This window comes from Taudactylus pleione, unplaced genomic scaffold (assembly GCF_031769625.1).
Source record: "Taudactylus pleione unplaced genomic scaffold, aTauple2 ptg000571l, whole genome shotgun sequence".
Lineage (NCBI taxonomy): Eukaryota > Metazoa > Chordata > Amphibia > Anura > Myobatrachidae > Taudactylus > Taudactylus pleione.
Genome location: NW_028284973.1, coordinates 10,528,063 through 10,552,447, shown reverse-complemented (window position 1 = coordinate 10,552,447; position 24,385 = coordinate 10,528,063).

The window sequence follows — 24,385 nt, the reverse complement described above, 5'->3', positions numbered from 1 at the left end:
AGATAAATATAAATGGTGCCCACGTCATAAAATTATATATATATATATATATATATATATATATATATATATATATATATGATAATAATAATAATAATAATAATAATAATAATAATAATATATATAAACATTTTTTATATCAATTAACAATTCATTTAAAGTTTCATGACAGTTTGCCAAAAAAATTCTGGGGGTTTGTCAATCTGCCACTTGATAAATATAGTGGTTTTCACATGTAAAAAATCAGGACGTGATTTGTTTAGTGGCGTCTGGTGGCCTTACGTCAGTTTTGACTTTAGTAAATTTGGTGTTTTCAAAACCGCCATAAAAACCACCAAAAAACTGTGGTTTTGCGAAACCATTACTTTGTAAATTTAAGTCAAATTGCCATAAAATAACCCACTGCTGCAATATCAATTATATCACCAGCATCAGCTTAGTGTCTGTAATACCGATAGTCCCAGTCAGCAGAATATTTGGTGCAAACTGGTCCTTGCAAATCTCTCCATTTGCAAGCTCCAGGCAGCTTTGCAGAGCTCCATCAAATTGTAGAAATATATTTTTCTTGTCTTGTCAGCATAACTTATTCAGATATATTACACAAGACAGTTTTGGAAGCTTATTGCAAAAATACTGTGTATAACTGTGGACACTATTGGCAGAGCAGATTATTTAATCTTGGCTAACAAACTAATATATGTCTAAAAAAATATTAAATAATAAAATCAGCTTGTGCTGTGTCAATGCAGTTAGAAACAGTAGTTTGCATTACCATTCTTAATTCTAGCCAATAGGTAGCGTAGCACTTAATTTTTCCGGTATACGAAAACTTTTTTGCATTGCAGTTCATAAATTACATTTAGATAAACTGTACCCACCCAGTACTGCATTGCGAATGATAGAAACAGAGATTTGCTCTGAATACAATCCGCCAACTAAATAACACCTACAGAAGAATCATGCCAATCACAGTGCATGGAATCAGCGCCGTAACTTCGAGGATGTAGTTCCTTCCTCTGATGAAATTACCGGCAGTGTACATGAACACGTAAGGATGTTCCATCTTTAATATTTCTGGAAACCAAACGTGACCCATCTCCCATCACTTGTTCGGTCCAAGGCTACACCGGTTACCCGGCTTATGGCGGCTTCTGTGCAAGCCAGACAACAACATATGGAACGCAATTCCATATTTTGTTCCTGTTTTCCCCTTATATAAAATTGCAATGTTCTATAGGAACTGGACAGGTTTCTTTTGGGATTTTATATATATTTAACATTATAGGTGTCAATTGATCAGAACCATTTTTAGTCTTTTTTTTCTGTTTATGTCGTTCCAGGCACCCTGTTAGCCAAATACAGGGACCATGGATGGTCCGACGGTTCAGCCAACAGAACGCTGCACTCTGTGTTCTGGCACCAGTCGCCCAAAACTACTTACGGCCATGTATGGAATATTATCAAGCTAATCAACACACATGAAGATAAAAATCACTTATTTAAAGAACCTTCAGACCATCCACAACTCATTGCTCCTTGTTGGTACTAGGGGAAAATATCTGTGAGTGCTCATGGTCAATTTGAATAGCCCAGACTACTGTACAGTGTATTTATTACTAGCCGAAGTACCCGGCATTGCCCAGGTTTTAATCTTCAAGTTATTAAGTTTTATTATGTGATGTCGTCCAAATCCATACAGTGGAAGGCCCAGAGCAAGCTACCTGGTTCAAAGTTCTGCCCAATGCCTTCTTTCGTGAGGTCCGACCAGGATCCCAACCACTCCATACAGTGGAAGGTCCAGAACAGGCTTCCCGGATCAAAGTTCTGCCCAGCGTACACCAACTGGAAGTCCGACCAGGACCTCAACCCCCTAGTATGTCTTCTGGGATCCAATGTTACCACTGTGAAGTTTTTCTCCAATTGATGGGATATTGTCCAAATCCATCCAGTGGAATGCCCAGAACAGGCTCCCTGGGTGAAAGTTCTGCCCAGCATCCCCGGGTCAAAGTTCTGCCAAGCATACACCAACAGGAGGTCTGACCAGGATCTTAATGCCCTAGTATGTCTTCTGGGATTCAATGTTACCACTCTGTAAAGTTTTCATCCATATCCATCCAGTGGAAGGCCCAAAAAAGGCTCCCTGGGCCACAGTTCTGTCCAGCGTACACCAATGGGAGGTCCGGCCTCATCCAAATTATGTGTTGTCGCCCAAATCCATCCAGTGGAAGGCCCAGAACAGGCTCCCTGGGTCAAAGTTCTGCTTGATGCACTCTGCCATGAGGTCCGTCTAGGACCCCAATCTCTCCATTAGGCATCCAAGATCAAATTGCCACCCTCTGTGAAGTTTACATCCAAACCCATCCAGTGGAAGACCCAGAAAAGGCTACTCGAGTCAAAGTTCTTCCCAGCATACACCAACAGGAGGTCCAAACGGGATCTCAACCCCCTAGTATGCTTTCTGGGATCAATGTTACCACTCTGAAGTTTTCATCCAAATCCATCCAGTAGAAGGCTCAGAACAGGCTCCCAGCGTACACCAACGGGAGGTCCAACTGGGACCCTAACCCAACCTAAAGCCTGGCCAGGATCCAACTGGATCACCTCGCATTGGTTTCATCCCAATTGGTGCAGGAGTGTCCAAATGCATAACTGGGCAGACCAACAAACAGACCAATGAATTTTATATGCCAGACACACACAGGCTATTCACTGTGATACTGTGGACCTGATTCAGAGCCACATGCAATCTGCACCCAATGCCGATCGTAACTTAGCTGAGCAGGTTTTTTACAACCGCGCCTGTGCGAAAATCTCACAACCCATACGATGCTGCATTATACAGAGTGTACGCACCAAGGCGGTGCACGCGAGATGGACGATATAAGAAATACAGTAATATGGAAAAGTGATGGCCGTTCCCAGGCGGTGATTGGGAGGTGGCTAGTAGTGTACACAAAAAAATAGTCCATTCAGTGGGCGTGTCATGAGCGTGCACAGCCCCAGGCGTAGAATGCCATAGTCATATGAAAAAACTGAACCCGCCAAAGGGTTGGTGAAACTGATGGTGACGCATAAGGACACACCAATAATATTTATTACAGCGTGCACAGATGGCCGTCTCAGTCCTTGCACATCCGGCTGCACAATGGAAGGAGTTTGCATTGGCACTTGCATAAATTTACAGACGGATGGCCGCCAATAGACATTGCTGAGTACACCTGTATGTTCAGTTGCATTTCCTAGCTGACACTGGTGCAAAACACTACTTTTTTGTGCTGCAACCAGGGCCATAGAGAGATGGCCTGGGCCCGTGGCCTAATCGCGGGAGCTGTGGTCACACCCCCTTAGGAAAAAAAAAAAAACTTTTCTGGCGCTGGGTGCGGCTGGGGTGGGGGACGTTGAGAGCCCCTACCCAGTCAGGCACAAAATCCCGGGATGATAGCTCCCCCCAAAAGGCAGAGGAGTCTGCTGTTGCAGCAGCAAGCACACAGTAGGTAAGAGGGAAGGAGTGGTTGGTGTCGGACCGGGACCCCTCCACCAAGCCCGGGCCCGGGCAATTAGTACCCACACCGCCACCTCTTGACGCCCCTGACTGCAACCACCCACATTAGATATAGAGATCCTGTTGCTTACAATTAAAAATAAAGCGGTAGTCTATTTATATGGCAATGTTGAGAAACTATAAAATGCCCCCGAGGGTGTGACCAAGCCCATTGTGCCATGGAAAATGCCCCTGGTGCTTGTAGGGATCACTCCCCCATTTCGGAGGCGTCACTAAATTCCTCTTTAGAAATGTAACATTTTGGGGGGTATATATTTCCTGTTTCTTTGTTAGAGTGATCAGTAAGCTGTACTGAGATTTATTCATAACAGCGAGCTGCCGCCTTTTTCAACACAACAATAACGCAAGTGTACAATGTGTGCTTTAGGTCAGGCAACTGATAATGACGACAGTGCTGGTCAGATGGTTACTGCTGATGGCATTCAGGAACTAATCCTGGGTGAGGATGAAACACAGATAGACGACGTTGCTTTGGCCAGTATTGAACTAGCAGCTTTGGCACCCAGTACATTTGCTGTTATACGTACATGCAAAATGACAAGTGTGTTGGAAACATCAGGAAAATACATGATTATTGCATTGCACCCCTGCTGAATCATTGCTAACAAGTAGAATCCGGGCCAATGGTTTGTTGCACAAAGGGAGAAAATGTTTACGCTTTGCCAAGAAAGGCTTATTGCTAATTATGCAAATTCTACCATTCATACAGTAAGAAAAATAACAACCTCATATCGGTAATAAATGAACATAATAATGAAAGTCAACTAGCTGTTAGCAGAACACTCTCCGGGGGGAAGTAAAAACCAATTTCCACCTATGCCAATGAGGTGTTTGATGGACGTGATGCAAAAGTAGTTTGAAACAACAGGATGAGCAGTCTCAATTGTATGGACAGAAATAGGTAGAAGTATAGTATATCTAAATTGCACTATAGTATGTCTACCTGACTGAGACCCGATGCATTATTGAAAGAAGATACTTGTCAAGTTATTATCCAAATTTGACATTGAGAAGCTATCTGGTCCATGTTGTAATGAATTTTTGTGAACATACAGACAGTAATCCCCCAAAATGTAGATATGTTGACATTCATATATAAAAGTATCAACAGTTGATGATCTTAACTGATCTAGGAACACAAATCATTAGTGAACCGATCCAATGGTTCTGAGCAAAGTGCAGAAGGAGGCAACTCTGTATTGCCCCCATACTGCCATAGAGTAACTGTACAAACGGGTTCAATGGGATTCTGAAGAGGATGCTACAGTCATTTATAATTTCAGAGGGTGGTAACTGGAACCACACCATGTGTTTGCTTATTGGAGTCTACCATTTCCTTGTCCTTTAAATTAAGATAGAGTCCAGGAGACCCTCAACCTCCTGGGAAGTCTTGGGAAGGCAGCTGTCCACTCTGGATGTTTTTGTGGTGACAAATATGATAAGACTCAGAGATTGGTTAGAGTATCTTTTGGGGCTTAAGCAGGCCAACCTTGCAGAAGCTCAGACCAAGCAGGACACGTGGCATGATCAGAGTGTGCAAGCAGGACTTCTTTAGGTAAGGCAGAAGGTGCCAATATATCACCAAAAACTTTAGCATGCTTGTTCTGGACCATACATGGTTGCAGGAAACCTGAACAACATAAAAAATGTAGTCTTGTAGGTTGTATACAATATAGTATGGGGGCAGGGGGCCAGATTGGGACTGCAAGGTAAGCAGTAGATATCCGAGACATCTCCTGCATTCCCTTTATAATGAATAGCCCGATACTTAATTTCTACAAAAGTAGGGGGAAATGGTAATTTTCACCTGCTTTTGAAGTAATGAAACGATGATGAATAGACCCCTCGGCCATGAAATGTTGCACATTCTCCAGTGGAATTTAGTCTTACACATTCCCAGCACCACCGTAAACTCACCACAAAGAACTTTGGATTACCAGCTTCATTCATAGACTATAAATGTGAATATACAAATAAGGTGCAAAGATTGTATTGGGGGAACCTCGTATCTCTGTGAAATGGCCTGTTCGATGACATATGTACTTCAGTTTCATTTATTATGTGTAGGATCAATGATTCCTATAAATGGTGATGTCACCCTGGCTGACTCCATCTTGGAAAACCTTCCAGTACAAATCACAATTGTGTATCTTTATAATATTTTACATCTGCATCTTATAGTAACTGGGAAAAACTCAATTTATGAAACAGAAGGTAGAGATATTTCTTTGTAAAGAACAAAGAAATATATCAAAAAAGGACAAATAAGCCTTGGGCGGGGCACCCTTTGAAAGATAATGTAAATAATTTGTGAGTGATATGGTCACAATATAGCTAAAACTTAACATTTATTATTACCTAAAATAAGACTCTCTCATGAGAGTAATTCCAATAAGGAACAAATGACATAAGACGTAATAGACACTCACAGAGAGTGTATGAGAGAATTGAAAAAATAGAAAATATAATAAACAATATAAATCAGAATGGTGAATCAGCCTTGTATGTGAAGTCGACAAAAGGTCGCAAATTAAGGTTCAATCATCCTATCATAGGATTAGTATGTAATGCGACCATTCATATATAATGTAAGCAATCAGAAAAGTATTGTCTAACAAGACAGAAGTATTGTCTAACAAGACAGAAGGCGAAAATATACAACAGACCTCCAAACCCCAGTCCTCAAATGAAAATTCATAGAGAAACTAAGAGGATACACCTCAAAAAAAGTTTAAATACAATTGAAATGATTCTAAGCATCTTGATAGGGGAACCTAAATAAGTACGAGTATCATCAATTGTATGCAGTCTGATTAGTTACATCTGGCAGAATAGGAACATGAGTTAAATCATTCATTGGCAGTAATTCATTAGAGAAATTCATGGATCATAAGATGTAAGAACAGGATACACAAATCAAACTTTCCAAGACCGGTCTTGGATCAGCGTCTCAGTTCTACCTGCGACATAAATCACTTCTAATAAAGTTCACTAAACATACTAGAAGTACTAGTTGACACACAAATAAAGGCACAATAGAGATTAGAATTGTATAGTGTTATTACACCTATCAGATCAACACACCAGTGAAGAATCTCTGTCACCTAAAAGGGAAATAAAGTTTGTGAGAACATATAACGTCCCAGTAGTGAGATCGCTGGTTTAGGTATGTATTATCATAATTTCACATTTATTCACGTGTGATATTATAAGCATTACCAAATAAGTTCAATTAGTAAGGGTGTCATATACTTGAACAAGATATTTTACCAAAGTGGTAATGAAGAAAGTAAGGTTTGGAATAAATGGACGTGCAGTCACTTCTACTTTCCCCCATCTAGATCAAAAGGGGGATGAGAGAGTGACTTCAGCGTATATATGCCAGATGAAACAATAGACAGCGCTTCTGCTGTCTGAGATAGTAGCTGCGTCTCTCCCCTGATACCAAAAGGCATTGCAGGGGGAGTCAAGTGCTAGAAACTCAGATGAGAGAGCGCTTGTAGAACGATAGGAAAGTACCTGTAGGAAGAGCCTGTTCAATAGGAGCAATGGAGAGAGGACACGCGTTTCGCTGTGAAAGGCTTGATCACCTGATCACCGGGAAATGCTTCTGCTTACTACTAGATAAAGGGCTGAAGTCCAATCAGCGAGCTTAATTTGAGAGTGACTGTAGTGACAGCCAATGAGTCCAGGTTATTGGATAACCAATCATGCTCGAGTGTGTGTTCAGATGTAATTAGCATATGTAAACAGACAGTGAGTCATCGTTCTCACTGTGTAAAGGGACAGCTGTGTAGAATTAAACAGTCTGTAATTATGCTCACAGGGGCTCAGAGATATTAATTTCAGGTGGAGAGAAAAAAAAAGCAAACATTAAATAAGTACTCCTACTGTGCACAACAAAGATTGTGCGCTGCTGCAGGTAAGTAAATTAGACATGTTGATTACCTTATATAAATTATCAGACAAACTGTCTGGAAACGAGAAACAGGGACATATGTGAGTAGATATGAAAACATAATAAAAATAATAAAAATAATAATAATATGCACATGAAATGGTAATAAGAATTAAAAGAAATAATACACAAAAGAAAAAGAAAATAGTTTTTTAGTAAAATAAATAAATAAAATAAATAAAAAACTCAATGTAGAAATGTAGCTTTGATACTGAAATGTGAAACCCTCAACTATATATTAAAAGGTGCCAGACAACAAAAAAGGGACCGAGAAGGAAGCGACTGTCTGTACGTCTTTTGCCGCAGTAGTGTCTGCGACTTCATGCTACAAAGCCCTTCCCTGGTGTACATCCGTGCATCCGTATGTGCAAGTACTGAGACGCCCAGTTTGAGCGACACAGAAATACTGGTACCACTTGGTGTGTCTTTTTGACTGTTATTGACCAATGTTTTCTGAACTGCGCAATGCGCTACAGCTGCTTCATGCATGATCCATGATGCTGCTGCAGCTTGCTCAGGCTGCGGCTGTTTGAGGGCACTAATGGGGAGGAGCGTCTAAAACTGAGGCATTTTAGGGGCGTGCTGAAGCCAGCCACAGCATCGTCCTACGCAGCGTCACTGGCCGCGACAGCTGGACATTCTGAGCAACCTTAGGTTGCACAGGTGACTGATGATCTGACCGATGGTCACGATGGTCATCCGATGCTCTGTCTTCGGTCACAGGGAGCGCAGTTTAGAAGCCTGTAGTTACAAAAGACGCCTCCTGCTAACGTCATAAGCTGGGTATGCATTTAACCATGTGTACCCAGCTGATCTATCGTGTAATGGGACCCAGCAGAGGTCCTGGCATCGGCAAGAGCATACACACTTGCTGATGTCAGGAGCAATGGCGCAACAGCGTCTTCACGCTGCATTCGGCAGCATGGCCCTCGCTGATGATGTCGCCCATCGGACCTGCACGCAGTTCTGACAGGCGATCTCGCTGATGCTGTGCGGGGGTGCGCTTTTGCTACTGTGCGTTTAAATCTGTTCTGCGCCTCTGTACGAACACCATCGGGGTGCATGGGCAGACGGTAGCTCCACTGCCTCCGACATCGCTGCTGCGTCCAAGGTGGAATCAGGCCCAAATAGTTTTAATTGACCGGCAGGAAATAAAGGACACACCGCGACTGTGATTTACTAAAAATAAGTTTTAAACTTTCTACAAATGATTCCCCTGGAAATCTCTGTGATCGGGTTCAGCTAAGGATACGTTTCCTTCAGCAAACAAATTCCCCAATCATTGCTTTGTAGGAATGTGATAATGATGATAGTGATGTATATGGACCTCGGTGGGAATATAGAGTTCTATAGTTCCATGCTTTACTTCTCTGCTTACTGTCTCTAGTCATGCCCCTCCATGTAATGGAACAAAATTTACCGCATGGGTCTCCTGGGTCTCTCTGCATCAGTATAATAATATTAACAGTAGCTGAACATGTAAGAGTTATGATTTATATTACAGGTACGGGAATCTCTTGTCGGGAAATACGTCATCCAGGAAGTTCCGAAAACCAGGAGGAAACAAGTAGCAGTAATGTTGCTGCTCGGTGATTATTATGCACATAGACGTGATCACTAAGTACAGAACTTCTGTGGTCACTGTGAGGAGCGCTGCTGAGCAATTTAAGGGACTAACAAGTTATTTCCATTAAATCTATCAGATCCAAATATACATACAGTATTTACTAATAAAATCTTGGTCCTGATTCAAAGCCGGACGCTCTGACCAGAGCGCTCGCTCTGAATCAGGGCCCTCCTCCATTAAAATGGAGCGTCCTCCTGGACGCTCGTATAGCTGTGGGTCACCACCCACAGCATATACGAGCGTGCAAAAATATGGTCGCGATGGTCTTGACCATCACGACCATCGGACTTGCGAGGGAAACCCTGCGGTCGGGTTTCCCAGCCACAAGCCCTGGAGTGATTTTGGCTCTATCAGAGCCCAAATCACTCCCACTGACATCACTAGTGATGTCAGTGGGGCCGGCTTCAGACGGTAGGCGTTCCCATGGGAACGCCTCTGTCTGGCAGGCACACCCCCGGCACGCCCACCAAAGGGGGCGTGCTGTCAATCAACATCGACAGCACGCCCCCTTTGGTGCGAGACCCCGAGCGATGGAAAGCCCGTCGCTCGCCGGGTCTCGCGCATGCGCACGACGGAGCTCCCTCCGTCGTGCACATGCGCAGTGGGGGACATCGACCCACTTGCGAGCGTACTGCCGCTCGCGAGTGGATCTGAATGACCCCCCATGTTTCATTTCAGTTTAGTTTATATCATTTAGTTTGTATATTATTTCATCATTATACTCATATTATAAAAAATATTATATGAAAGAATATAAATTCCACTTAGCGCATCATCATCCAGGAGGCTCCCAAAAATTGGGATGACAGGTCTCCCGGAGATTTCATTTTGTCACTTCCAGTTGTTTTATTTATGTAAATAATATGCACAGTTTGAGCGAGAAAGACGCTCGCCGTGGCCGGGACCAGTGGCGCAGAGAGGGGCTGTTTGGTGCGACTGAAGCCACAGTGTATGAGGACAAATCTGTAGATTGGGTTGTGGTTGGGTGGGCGATGCCTGTAGTAGTAGGATTTACATTTCTCTTCATGGGTGGGGAGAAATTTAAATCCTGTTCTAGTTTTCCATTTAACTTTCAATTGAACCAACCTGATTGCAAGTTGCCAGTTAAATACGGTGGACTCCAGGGCACCAATGGTGCCACCCTTCATTTTGGGTGGCGGCACCACTCTCACACTACTAGTTAGTAGTTACAATTAGAGATGTGCGGTTTGGTTTCACTGAAAACCAAACACACCCGAACCTTGGGGTATAGAGTCGAATTGAGTCCCAGGTCTGATCGGTTTTGGGGTATAGAGTCGAATTGAGTCCCAGGTCTGATCAGTTTTGGGGTTCAAAGTCGAATTGAGTCCCGGCTCCTATCACTTTTGGGGTTCCGATTAGAACTGTCCCGACACGAGTCTACTGTAAGTTTGGAACTCGGATTTAAAAACTTGGGTTTTGGATTGCATTGAAACTGGTCCAAATGACTGATATTAGCTATATTTATTAATTTTAAAGAATTCCAAAGCCAAAAACGAATCTGAGCCAAAACACTTCAGGGTGGTTTTGCCAAAACATGTAACACAGGGCCTGATTCAGACCCGCTCGTAAGCGTCCGCACGCTCGCTCTGAGCGATGGTCGCACAACTGCGCATGCATATGGTTCGCAATGTGCATGCGCAAACCAGTCATTGCGGTCGGAAATCATGCGCTCGTAAAGCACAGAGGGACTGCTATTTTGAGTGACAGAATGTGCCGTTTGTGGGTGGTAACGGGGGAAGGTGCTTGAAAACGGGGGAGTGGTTGTGCGAAGGCAGGCGTGCCCAATGGTCAAAAGGGCGTTTAATGGGAGTGCATATTTAGCAAAGGAGCGTCATCGATCACGTCACTTGGTTGTCTTTTAGCCTGGACTGCTCGCAGTGATTACGGGAAGTAATTCCTACCTCAAGCGCTGCGAGCAGTTCAGATGCCGTTCGATGTTCCCGATTAATCTAATAAAAACAGGAGATGACGTGATTTGCGAACGGCAAAGGGGAGTCTTGAAAAAATAGCGAGCGCATTTAGCAGAAGCTCGCACAGCCATAGAGGCGTCCTCACACCGCAAGAGCGAGCGAGCACTCAATTTAAATATCTGGCCCCTTTTTGAAAGTGAGCGGCCGCAAATAGCGTCCGGGTCTGAATCAGACCCACAGTTGCTAATAACACAATTACAAGTATGTATTCAGTCCTTCTCAGAACCGAAGAAAACAGGGATAAAGATGTGACCTTGGGGAAGATTTATTTTCCTACATACAGCAGACTTCCTACATAAAAGGACACTGCAATCACGCTCTTCTCACAGCGAAAATCGTCAATCTGTGCATGCGTCTAAGTCGCCATGCGCATGCATCAATGTACATTACCGTAGTTGCTCGCATCGACTATTTCTACTTCAGGGTCCTTAGGGATCCACAGGGATACCTTGGGGGTATAGCGAAGCATCTGGGCACCACGCAGTTAATTTTTTTCTTTCCAGGATGCACCTGGCTTCCCGTCTATACCCCGCCTCCCAGCCTGAAGCTCCTCAGTTTAGTGTGGTGCCCGGTCAAAGTCGGGTCACCTCTCGCAGTGGGGGCTGTTTAGAACAGCCTCTGAAGTTTTGTTGCAGTATCTTCTGAGCGGTCAGTGCATACAGTCCAGCGGATGTCCGCGCTGCCACTCCGCCACCCCACCAGCGATGCGACGCCGGTACTGATCCGGGGATCTCGCCAAGGGCAGAGAGCTTTGGAGGTCTGCAGCGACATCCTGGGGGTTAATAGCTGGCCAGGGGAGAGAGCTTTCCCTGCTACAGCAGTCAGGCGGCTCCTCCTCTCTGCACAGCGTGCCTTTCCACTGCGGCCTGGCCATGCTGAGGCAGCTTTCCTCCTCTGGGTACGCCCCCTCTGAGGTCTCTGGCGGCCCCTGATCACTGCGAGTGGTGCGAGGCCCGTGTCCGCCTGCATACCTCTCACCCTGTGGGTCAGCGCATGTAGCACTGTAGCCTCTACAGATCTTAAGAGTCTGTATAGTTGTATTATAGTGCCAGTGTGTGGCAATGCATTATTCTGCATTGTATGTGACCCTGCTAGCGCTGCTGTATACTGTTTTCTGTCAGCATATACACTGTCCCCTCTTTTTCTATAAAAGGACACCTCAGCAACTAGCCCCTGAAAATGTGGGTGCTGTCCGCAGTGTCTGGGACATGAAGGGCCCACCAGGGGAATGCAGTGGTAGAGGCGCATGCTTAATGGGTGTGGCCAGCCACTCAGATGCCTGGCTAACCCATGTTGATCAGTGGTACTACTCCACCAGGTAACTGACCATCTTAAAGAGTGACAATGTATGATTTGAGGTCTGGAACCTGACACCTAGAGGAGGGGGTGGGCCCTCTGGCAGTGGGGCCCACCGGGGATTTCCCCTGTACCCCTGTGGGCCAGTCCAACCCTGGCTGTCTGGGTGTATAGTTACCTCCAACTCTGTGAGGTGGGTCACAAAATTGCATACTTTATCCTTCACTATGTCCAGCAGTGTGGAAAATGTACAAATGTCTGCTCCCATCCTACTGTCATGTGTGAAATGTGCTGCAGTATTGGGAGTGAGGGATGTGCTGCACGAGATGAGAGGTGCTATTCTTCACTAGGCAGTATTTGTGCAGGGGGCCGTTACCCCGCCAGGTCTGAATACAACCTTGGCTACAGGGTGCAGGGCTTATGTGTTGCACATAGGTACACGCCCTATACCGGCTAAGTGGCCATTTCTGTCATCCCAGTCCCCATTTATGTGGATGATGATGATGACAACATCTGACGACGATAGGGAGCTTCCAGAGTTTGACTCGGAGCTTTCCCCGAGAGACGCGCAGCATAAGTCTAAAATATATATATATAAATATATATATATATATATTTATTTATATATATATATATATATATATATATATATATAGCCTGATACAAGTGGTAAGCTCGGTCTTGACCATAGAGGAGGATGCTCCTCCGGCTCAAATATCCAAGCAGAATTACTGCTACCATTTTTCCTTTATCTGATCAACTAGTGGATCATTTGGAGGTAGCATGGGAAACTCCCAGAAAGCGTTCCAGCTGCAAAGACACCTGGCTCATGCATATCCGTTTGCTGGGGAGTAATTTGCCATGTAGGAATCTCCATCTGTGGTGGATTCGCATGTCACGTGCTTGGTCAAGAGCGCGACTCTGCCGATGCCTTCCATATCGTCCTTAAAGGACACTACAGGTAGGAATTTGGAAAATTGCCTGAAGTCCATTTATTCCATCGGGTGCGGTGGCTATCTGCTGGGTAGCCAGAGCTATGGAGTCCTGGGCAAGACCGCCTGGGAATATCAAGTGCTGTAGGCTTAGCCTACGGCCACACCACCCTGAACACGCCCGATCTCATCTGATCTTGGAAGCTAAGCAGGGTCAGGCCTGGTTAGTACTTGGATGGGGACTCCCTATCTTCAGACACTAATAGCGACCATGTGACTCTGGTGGGAAATCTCCGTGATTCAGCCACATATATTAATGATGCTGATTTGGATGTTAGTCTCCTTTCCTCAAGGGGTCGGCGGCCACAATTGTGGCTCACCGTACTTTGTGGCAGATGCAAACTCTTAGGAGGGTTTGCCTTATAATGGTAAAGTCCAGTTCGATGGCATGCCTGCTTTCTGCCTCCATTCCTGCCAGGTCATGAACTGTGTCCTTTAGGGCCCAAGGGTTTAAAAGAGTCAGTCAGACTGGCAAGCCCAAGAAACAGGCTTGGAGCGCAAGGCGTCTGGCTGCCAAGCCCGACGACTAGTCCTCAGCATGTCGGGGCGGGAGACCTGTCTCCGACGAGGACAAAGTCTTGCAGGTCCAAAAAGCATTACATTCCTTGCTACAAGCAGGAGTCATTGTACTTGTCCCAATGTCGCAAAGGTGACAGGGATATTATTCAAACCTCTTTCTGGTGCTCAAACGACCTATCCTCAATCTCAAGTCCTTGAACAAATTCTTCAGGGTACCTTGATTCAGGATGGAAACCCTACACTCCATTATACTGGCGGAACCGGGGGATTTATGGTATCCCTGGATGTCCAGGATACATACCTGCATATCCCGATTGCATCTTCGCACCAATGGTTTCTCAGACTTGCTATATGGCAACAACATTCCAGTTTCGGGCTTCACCCTTTGGCCCCTCAGCGGCCCCTCGGGTGTTTACCAAGAGTATGGTGGTAATGGCATCCCATCTGAGACTACAAGGTATCTGACTATTACCTTACCAGGACAATCTGTTGCTGCTGGCAGGATCTCCAGAGGTACTTCTCAACCACCTGCAGCTTACCATCTCGGTGCTCCAGTCGCACGGGTTGCTAATTATTTGGAAGAAGTCCTCATTGACTCCGTCTCAGAGATTGCTCCATGTGGGAGCCCTCTTGGATTCACAACAGCAACGGATCTTTCTGACATCAGACAAGATCTCCGTTTTGCAGATGCAAATATGCAAATGTCTCCAGGAGGGTGTTCATTCACTCAGCAATGCAACTACTGGGATCCATGGTATTGACCTTTGTCATGGTGGAGTATGCCCAGTTTAATTTGCGACCTCTGCAACTGTAGTTGGGACGGATTACCTCAGTGGATAAAAGCACAGATGATATATGCTCTCTCCGAAGGTCTGGTTGTCTCTGGCCTGGTGGCTACAGACGGGGCATCTCCTGAGCCTTGTTGCAAGCCGGACTCATACTTCAGGGGAAACCTGTGCGAGTACAGTCAGACAACGCCACGACAGTGGCTTACATCAACCGTCAAGGAGGAACTCGAAGTCACTGAAGTGTCCCGCATTCTGACATGGGGGAAGTCCATTTTCAAGTGGACCTTCCAGTTTGTGTAACTCTTTCCTCTGGTGTACCTTCTTCCTCGAGTACTTTGAAAGTTCAAGCTAGAATGTGGCATTATCCTGCTGTTGGCTCCAGCGTGGCCCAGAGGGCACTGGTATTCAGATCTTCAGAGTCTCTCCATCGACACTCTGTTGCTGTTACCTCAACATCTGGACCTGTTGTCTCAGGGTCCTTGCTTTTATCTGGACCTGGGTTGTCTGTCTTTGATGGCGTAGCTCTTGAGACATCTCTCCTAAGGTCAAAAGGTTTTTCCAACTCTGCGGTTAACATCATGCTCACAGTGTCTTTAAATGGTGTTGCCTTTGAGGGTCAATCCCCAAGTGTTTCGAATATCCAGGGTTCAGGCTTTCCTATAGACGGGCTTAGATCAAGGTCTTCACCTCACCTCCTTTAAGGGTGCATGTCTCTGCACTGTCAGTGTGGTTTCTGCACAGGATTGCTCCGCTTCCTGATATTCGCATCTTTTTGCAGGATGCACCTGGCTTCCCGTCTATACCCCGCCTCCCAGCCTGAAGCTCCTCAGTTTAGTGTGGTGCCCGGTCAAAGTCGGGTCACCTCTCGCAGTGGGGGCTGTTTAGAACAGCCTCTGAAGTTTTGTTGCAGTATCTTCTGAGCGGTCAGTGCATACAGTCCAGCGGATGTCCGCGCTGCCACTCCGCCACCCCACCAGCGATGCGACGCCGGTACTGATCCGGGGATCTCGCCAAGGGAAGAGAGCTTTGGAGGTCTGCAGCGACATCCTGGGGGTTAATAGCTGGCCAGGGGAGAGAGCTTTCCCTGCTACAGCAGTCAGGCGGCTCCTCCTCTCTGCACAGCGTGCCTTTCCACTGCGGCCTGGCCATGCTGAGGCAGCTTTCCTCCTCTGAGTACGCCCCCTCTGAGGTCTCTGGCGGCCCCTGATCACTGCGAGTGGTGCGAGGCCCGTGTCCGCCTGCATACCTCTCACCCTGTGGGTCAGCGCATGTAGCACTGTAGCCTCTACAGATCTTAAGAGTCTGTATAGTTGTATTATAGTGCCAGTGTGTGGCAATGCATTATTCTGCATTGTATGTGACCCTGCTAGCGCTGCTGTATACTGTTTTCTGTCAGCATATACACTGTCCCCTCTTTTTCTATAAAAGGACACCTCAGCAACTAGCCCCTGAAAATGTGGGTGCTGTCCGCAGTGTCTGGGACATGAAGGGCCCACCAGGGGAATGCAGTGGTAGAGGCGCATGCTTAATGGGTGTGGCCAGCCACTCAGATGCCTGGCTAACCCATGTTGATCAGTGGTACTACTCCACCAGGTAACTGACCATCTTAAAGAGTGACAATGTATGATTTGAGGTCTGGAACCTGACACCTAGAGGAGGGGGTGGGCCCTCTGGCAGTGGGGCCCACCGGGGATTTCCCCTGTACCCCTGTGGGCCAGTCCAACCCTGGCTGTCTGGGTGTATAGTTACCTCCAACTCTGTGAGGTGGGTCACAAAATTGCGTACTTTATCCTTCACTATGTCCAGCAGTGTGGAAAATGTACAAATGTCTGCTCCCATCCTACTGTCATGTGTGAAATGTGCTGCAGTATTGGGAGTGAGGGATGTGCTGCACGAGATGAGAGGTGCTATTCTTCACTAGGCAGTATTTGTGCAGGGGGCCGTTACCCCGCCAGGTCTGAATACAACCTTGGCTACAGGGTGCAGGGCTTATATGTTGCACATAGGTACACGCCCTATACCGGCTAAGTGGCCATTTCTGTCATCCCAGTCCCCATTTATGTGGATGATGATGATGACAACATCTGACGACGATAGGGAGCTTCCAGAGTTTGACTCGGAGCTTTCCCCGAGAGACGCGCAGCATAAGTCTAAAATATATATATATAAATATATATATATATATATATATTTATTTATATATATATATATATATATATATATATAGCCTGATACAAGTGGTAAGCTCGGTCTTGACCATAGAGGAGGATGATCCTCCGGCTCAAATATCCAAGCAGAATTACTGCTACCATTTTTCCTTTATCTGATCAACTAGTGGATCATTTGGAGGTAGCATGGGAAACTCCCAGAAAGCGTTCCAGCTGCAAAGACACCTGGCTCATGCATATCCGTTTGCTGGGGAGTAATTTGCCATGTAGGAATCTCCATCTGTGGTGGATTCGCATGTCACGTGCTTGGTCAAGAGCGCGACTCTGCCGATGCCTTCCATATCGTCCTTAAAGGACACTACAGGTAGGAATTTGGAAAATTGCCTGAAGTCCATTTATTCCATCGGGTGTGGTGGCTATCTGCTGGGTAGCCAGAGCTATGGAGTCCTGGGCAAGACCGCCTGGGAATATCAAGTGCTGTAGGCTTAGCCTACGGCCACACCACCCTGAACACGCCCGATCTCATCTGATCTTGGAAGCTAAGCAGGGTCAGGCCTGGTTAGTACTTGGATGGGGACTCCCTATCTTCAGACACTAATAGCGACCATGTGACTCTGGTGGGAAATCTCCGTGATTCAGCCACATATATTAATGATGCTGATTTGGATGTTAGTCTCCTTTCCTCAAGGGGTCGGCGGCCACAATTGTGGCTCACCGTACTTTGTGGCAGATGCAAACTCTTAGGAGGGTTTGCCTTATAATGGTAAAGTCCAGTTCGATGGCATGCCTGCTTTCTGCCTCCATTCCTGCCAGGTCATGAACTGTGTCCTTTAGGGCCCAAGGGTTTAAAAGAGTCAGTCAGACTGGCAAGCCCAAGAAACAGGCTTGGAGCGCTAGGCATCTGGCTGCCAAGCCCGACGACTAGTCCTCAGCATGTCGGGGCGGGAGACCTGTCTCCGACGAGGACAAAGTCTTGCAGGTCCAAAAAGCATTACATTCCTTGCTACAAGCAGGAGTCATTGTACTTGTCCCAATGTCGCAAAGGTGACAGGGATATTATTCAAACCTCTTTCTGGTGCTCAAACGACCTATCCTCAATCTCAAGTCCTTGAACAAATTCTTCAGGGTACCTTGATTCAGGATGGAAACCCTACACTCCATTATACTGGCGGAACCGGGGGATTTATGGTATCCCTGGATGTCCAGGATACATACCTGCATATCCCAATTGCATCTTCGCACCAATGGTTTCTCAGACTTGCTATATGGCAACAACATTCCAGTTTCGGGCTTCACCCTTTGGCCCCTCAGCGGCCCCTCGGGTGTTTACCAAGAGTATGGTGGTAATGGCATCCCATCTGAGACTACAAGGTATCTGCCTATTACCTTACCAGGACAATCTGTTGCTGCTGGCAGGATCTCCAGAGGTACTTCTCAACCACCTGCAGCTTACCATCTCGGTGCTCCAGTCGCACGGGTTGCTAATTATTTGGAAGAAGTCCTCATTGACTCCGTCTCAGAGATTGCTCCATGTGGGAGCCCTCTTGGATTCACAACAGCAACGGATCTTTCTGACATCAGACAAGATCTCCGTTTTGCAGATGCAAATATGCAAATGTCTCCAGGAGGGTGTTCATTCACTCAGCAATGCAACTACTGGGATCCATGGTATTGACCTTTGTCATGGTGGAGTATGCCCAGTTTAATTTGCGACCTCTGCAACTGTAGTTGGGACGGATTACCTCAGTGGATAAAAGCACAGATGATATATGCTCTCTCCGAAGGTCTGGTTGTCTCTGGCCTGGTGGCTACAGACGGGGCATCTCCTGAGCCTTGTTGCAAGCCGGACTCATACTTCAGGGGAAACCTGTGCGAGTACAGTCAGACAACGCCACGACAGTGGCTTACATCAACCGTCAAGGAGGAACTCGAAGTCACTGAAGTGTCCCGCATTCTGACATGGGGGAAGTCCATTTTCAAGTGGACCTTCCAGTTTGTGTAACTCTTTCCTCTGGTGTACCTTCTTCCTCGAGTACTTTGAAAGTTCAAGCTAGAATGTGGCATTATCCTGCTGTTGGCTCCAGCGTGGCCCAGAGGGCACTGGTATTCAGATCTTCAGAGTCTCTCCATCGACACTCTGTTGCTGTTACCTCAACATCTGGACCTGTTGTCTCAGGGTCCTTGCTTTTATCTGGACCTGGGTTGTCTGTCTTTGATGGCGTAGCTCTTGAGACATCTCTCCTAAGGTCAAAAGGTTTTTCCAACTCTGCGGTTAACACCATGCTCACAGTGTCTTTAAATGGTGTTGCCTTTGAGGGTCAATCCCCAAGTGTTTAGAATATCCAGGGTTCAGGCTTTCCTATAGACGGGCTTAGATCAAGGTCTTCGCCTCACCTCCTTTAAGGGTGCATGTCTCTGCACTGTCAGTGTGGTTTCTGCACAGGATTGCTCCGCTTCCTGATATTCGCATCTTTTTGCAGGATGCACCTGGCTTCCCGTCTATACCCCGCCTCCCAGCCTGAAGCTCCTCAGTTTAGTGTGGTGCCCGGTCAAAGTCGGGTCACCTCTCGCAGTGGGGGCTGTTTAGAACAGCCTCTGAAGTTTTGTTGCAGTATCTTCTGAGCGGTCAGTGCATACAGTCCAGCGGATGTCCGCGCTGCCACTCCGCCACCCCACCAGCGATGCGACGCCGGTACTGATCCGGGGATCTCGCCAAGGGCAGAGAGCTTTGGAGGTCTGCAGCGACATCCTGGGGGTTAATAGCTGGCCAGGGGAGAGAGCTTTCCCTGCTACAGCAGTCAGGCGGCTCCTCCTCTCTGCACAGCGTGCCTTTCCACTGCGGCCTGGCCATGCTGAGGCAGCTTTCCTCCTCTGGGTACGCCCCCTCTGAGGTCTCTGGCGGCCCCTGATCACTGCGAGTGGTGCGAGGCCCGTGTCCGCCTACATACCTCTCACCCTGTGGGTCAGCGCATGTAGCACTGTAGCCTCTACAGATCTTAAGAGTCTGTATAGTTGTATTATAGTGCCAGTGTGTGGCAATGCATTATTCTGCATTGTATGTGACCCTGCTAGCGCTGCTGTATACTGTTTTCTGTCAGCATATACACTGTCCCCTCTTTTTCTATAAAAGGACACCTCAGCAACTAGCCCCTGAAAATGTGGGTGCTGTCCGCAGTGTCTGGGACATGAAGGGCCCACCAGGGGAATGCAGTGGTAGAGGCGCATGCTTAATGGGTGTGGCCAGCCACTCAGATGCCTGGCTAACCCATGTTGATCAGTGGTACTACTCCACCAGGTAACTGACCATCTTAAAGAGTGACAATGTATGATTTGAGGTCTGGAACCTGACACCTAGAGGAGGGGGTGGGCCCTCTGGCAGTGGGGCCCACCGGGGATTTCTCCTGTACCCCTGTGGGCCAGTCCAACCCTGGCTGTCTGGGTGTATAGTTACCTCCAACTCTGTGAGGTGGGTCACAAAATTGCGTACTTTATCCTTCACTATGTCCAGCAGTGTGGAAAATGTACAAATGTCTGCTCCCATCCTACTGTCATGTGTGAAATGTGCTGCAGTATTGGGAGTGAGGGATGTGCTGCACGAGATGAGAGGTGCTATTCTTCACTAGGCAGTATTTGTGCAGGGGGCCGTTACCCCGCCAGGTCTGAATACAACCTTGGCTACAGGGTGCAGGGCTTATGTGTTGCACATAGGTACACGCCCTATACCGGCTAAGTGGCCATTTCTGTCATCCCAGTCCCCATTTATGTGGATGATGATGATGACAACATCTGACGACGATAGGGAGCTTCCAGAGTTTGACTCGGAGCTTTCCCCGAGAGACGCGCAGCATAAGTCTAAAATATATATATATAAATATATATATATATATATTTATTTATATATATATATATATATATATATATATATAGCCTGATACAAGTGGTAAGCTCGGTCTTGACCATAGAGGAGGATGATCCTCCGGCTCAAATATCCAAGCAGAATTACTGCTACCATTTTTCCTTTATCTGATCAACTAGTGGATCATTTGGAGGTAGCATGGGAAACTCCCAGAAAGCGTTCCAGCTGCAAAGACACCTGGCTCATGCATATCCGTTTGCTGGGGAGTAATTTGCCATGTAGGAATCTCCATCTGTGGTGGATTCGCATGTCACGTGCTTGGTCAAGAGCGCGACTCTGCCGATGCCTTCCATATCGTCCTTAAAGGACACTACAGGTAGGAATTTGGAAAATTGCCTGAAGTCCATTTATTCCATCGGGTGCGGTGGCTATCTGCTGGGTAGCCAGAGCTATGGAGTCCTGGGCAAGACCGCCTGGGAATATCAAGTGCTGTAGGCTTAGCCTACGGCCACACCACCCTGAACACGCCCGATCTCATCTGATCTTGGAAGCTAAGCAGGGTCAGGCCTGGTTAGTACTTGGATGGGGACTCCCTATCTTCAGACACTAATAGCGACCATGTGACTCTGGTGGGAAATCTCCGTGATTCAGCCACATATATTAATGATGCTGATTTGGATGTTAGTCTCCTTTCCTCAAGTGGTAAGCTGCAAGTCTTTGCTAGAGTGGAAAAGGGGGGAGGGGGGGGGGGGGGTAGTTTCTTCATCCCATTCTTACCACACAGGCTCCAGGGTGGCCAAGTTGCTCCTTGTTATAGCAGGATCAGACCCTGCTGTAGGTTCCCCTGGTAACAGCGAGAGATAGACTAGCCGGTGTAACCTGGGTCCTGTGACCACTCTAACAGGGGCACTGTATGCCCATTTTTACCCATGTTTTACAGAGAACCATGCCAGGCTATGCATCACATGTGCTGGTTAGGAATTTTAGGCAAATGTTTATTAAGTGTTTCCTAACAATGTAAGATCTGGCGATTATCATCATCATCATCATCATCATCACCATCATCAAATTCTTCCACGGGCGAAGATCTTTAAATGACAAAGATGATGAGGACTCCAAGGCTTAGCAAATAGACCCCTTAGGATAAAGTGAATTGAGTTAAGGTACCAACCAACCAGCTCCTAACAGTCATTTTTCGAACACAGCCTGTGACATGACAGTTGGGAACTGAGTGGTCGTTTATCACTCTGCACTTTATCACTTTCCAGACATTAACGGCATTGTGAAGCCGGGGGCGGGGGCCGGGGCCATGATGGTGACACGATTCAGTTTTAATCACGTCACTGCCCCCCTCTCTCCCGGCTGCAGGGGATTCTAGTGTTACTGGGGAGGTCGGGCAGGTAGGCTTGCCTGCCTTCCTAGTGGACAGGGAACGGCACCCGATTATTGTGAGGCTCTCGGCCGAATCCGGAGGTTGGCAAGTATGTGTAAAATGCCATAAAGGGCTTAATTCAGAGATGAATGCAAACCCGATGGTTTACGCACATATGCGATGCTTTGAGTTCTGCACATGCGCAGATCTCGTCCCGCGATATCGCTCGCTGTACCCTGGACACCACAGCAAGCGTTCCAGGGAGGAGCCGGGGGCCCGTTTCTTATAACGGAGGTGTGTTGGCTCCATTTTGTGGAAGACAGGGGCTGCGTCTTCCAGTGCAGATTTACTGGGGCTGCGTCTTCCAGTGCAGATTTACTGTCCTTGGCAGCGAAGATGAGGCGGCCATTCTCAGTAGCCGTAGGCACATTCAGATGGGCGATGCTGCCACCGATGGTGCCGACGTACCGTAGATCCGATGCTGTGCCTCTGGACGCAGCCCTTGGAACTGCGATGCCGGTAGTAGGCATCTTTTTACGCTAGACATCTGCTGCGACAGCATGTTTTTTTCGCACAGCTGCTGCATACGTAGAAAGACGCAGCGGCTATTGCAAAAGCTTGCATCTCTGAATCCGGCCCAAAGTCTCTTCTCTTTATCCTAACAATGATCTACTATTACAATTATGAGTATAAGACATTTTTCTCCTGAGATATATATTTTATTAATAAGCGCACGTCGCTATAAGAGATGTAACTCCCTCTTAAATTTAAAAAGAAAAAAATTATGTCCCAAATCTGTACCAAGCCTATAGTGATCACAGACAACGTTGAAAAGTAATGTGTTTAAAACAAAATGTACAAAGCAATTTATCATTTTACAGCGCTCCGATGTGATTAATGACTTCTTATGCCGCAGACACCCAAAAAATTGGCATCGCCTATCACCAGGGAACCATTGCTTTCATCATCATCATTATTATTACTCCAGTTTCTCCTCTGTTTCTTTATAATACCTATTTAACATTCAATAATGGACAACTGATTTCTCTAAACAATTGCTTCATTACTGCTGAGAGGTCATCTGAAATATTGTTACGTAAATAAAACTGAAAGCCGATGGGTGTAAAACTTTGGAAATCGTGTAAAAAAAAAAATCCTGTCTCACGTTTCACAAAAAAATCATCTCCCTCTAGAAGGATTTTATACAAACGGATAATAAAAGTTGATTCTTCTGAAGCGCCCTGCTCTATTACAGATCGTGTACTCCGTCCCCAACCATGGCAATGGATAATTTGCAGAACCACTGGGCGTATTATGAGTTGGGAGTGCAGACATGAATGAGTAAGACATCTTAGTGGATTGCAATCTTACATAAACAAGCTGAATCTCTCATGGCCACAACTTATCCACTGTTATAGTGCGAGTATAAATAACACTTATTTATCTAGGCTCAGCTATAGTGCAATCTGAAAGCTGTTAATGGATACAAATTATCATATTGGCTCCCTATTGAGTAATATATGGCTACTTTACACCACTTTCCAAAAAACATACACAGTCAAAGAGGAAGGTACACACTGTTTAGCATTACAAGCTTTAAAAAAAAGAAAAAAATAAAATAAGAAAAAAATAAAATAAAATTTATTAACCCATGGAGGTCTGGTTTAGGAGCCACACTCAAAATTAAAGTGGAAAAACACACTACAGGCTGCTCCAACTTTGATGTAATGTCCTTAAAACAAGTCAAACTGAGGCTCAGTAGTGTGTGTGGCCTCCACGTGCCTGTATGACCTCCCTACAACGCCTGGGCATGCTCCTGATGAGGTGGCGGATGGACTCCAGAGGGATCTCCTCCCAGACCTGGACTAAAGCATCTGCCAACTCCTGGACAGTCTGTGGTGCAACGTGGCGTTGGTGGATGGAGCAAGACATGACGTCGCAGATGTGCTCAATTGGATTCAGGTCTGGGGAACGGGCGGGCCAGTCCATAGCATCAATGCCTTCATCTTGCAGGAACTGCTCACACACTTGAGCCACACTGGTCTAGCATTGTCTTGCATTAGGAGGAACCCAGGGCCAACCGCACCAGCATATGGTCTCACAAGGGGTCTGAGGATCTCATCTCGGTACCTAATGGCAGTCAGGCTACCTCTAGCGAGCACATGGAGGACTGTGCGGCCCCCCAAAGAAATGCCACCCCACACCATTACTGACCCACTGCCAAACCGGTCATGCTGGAGGATGTTGCAGGCAGCA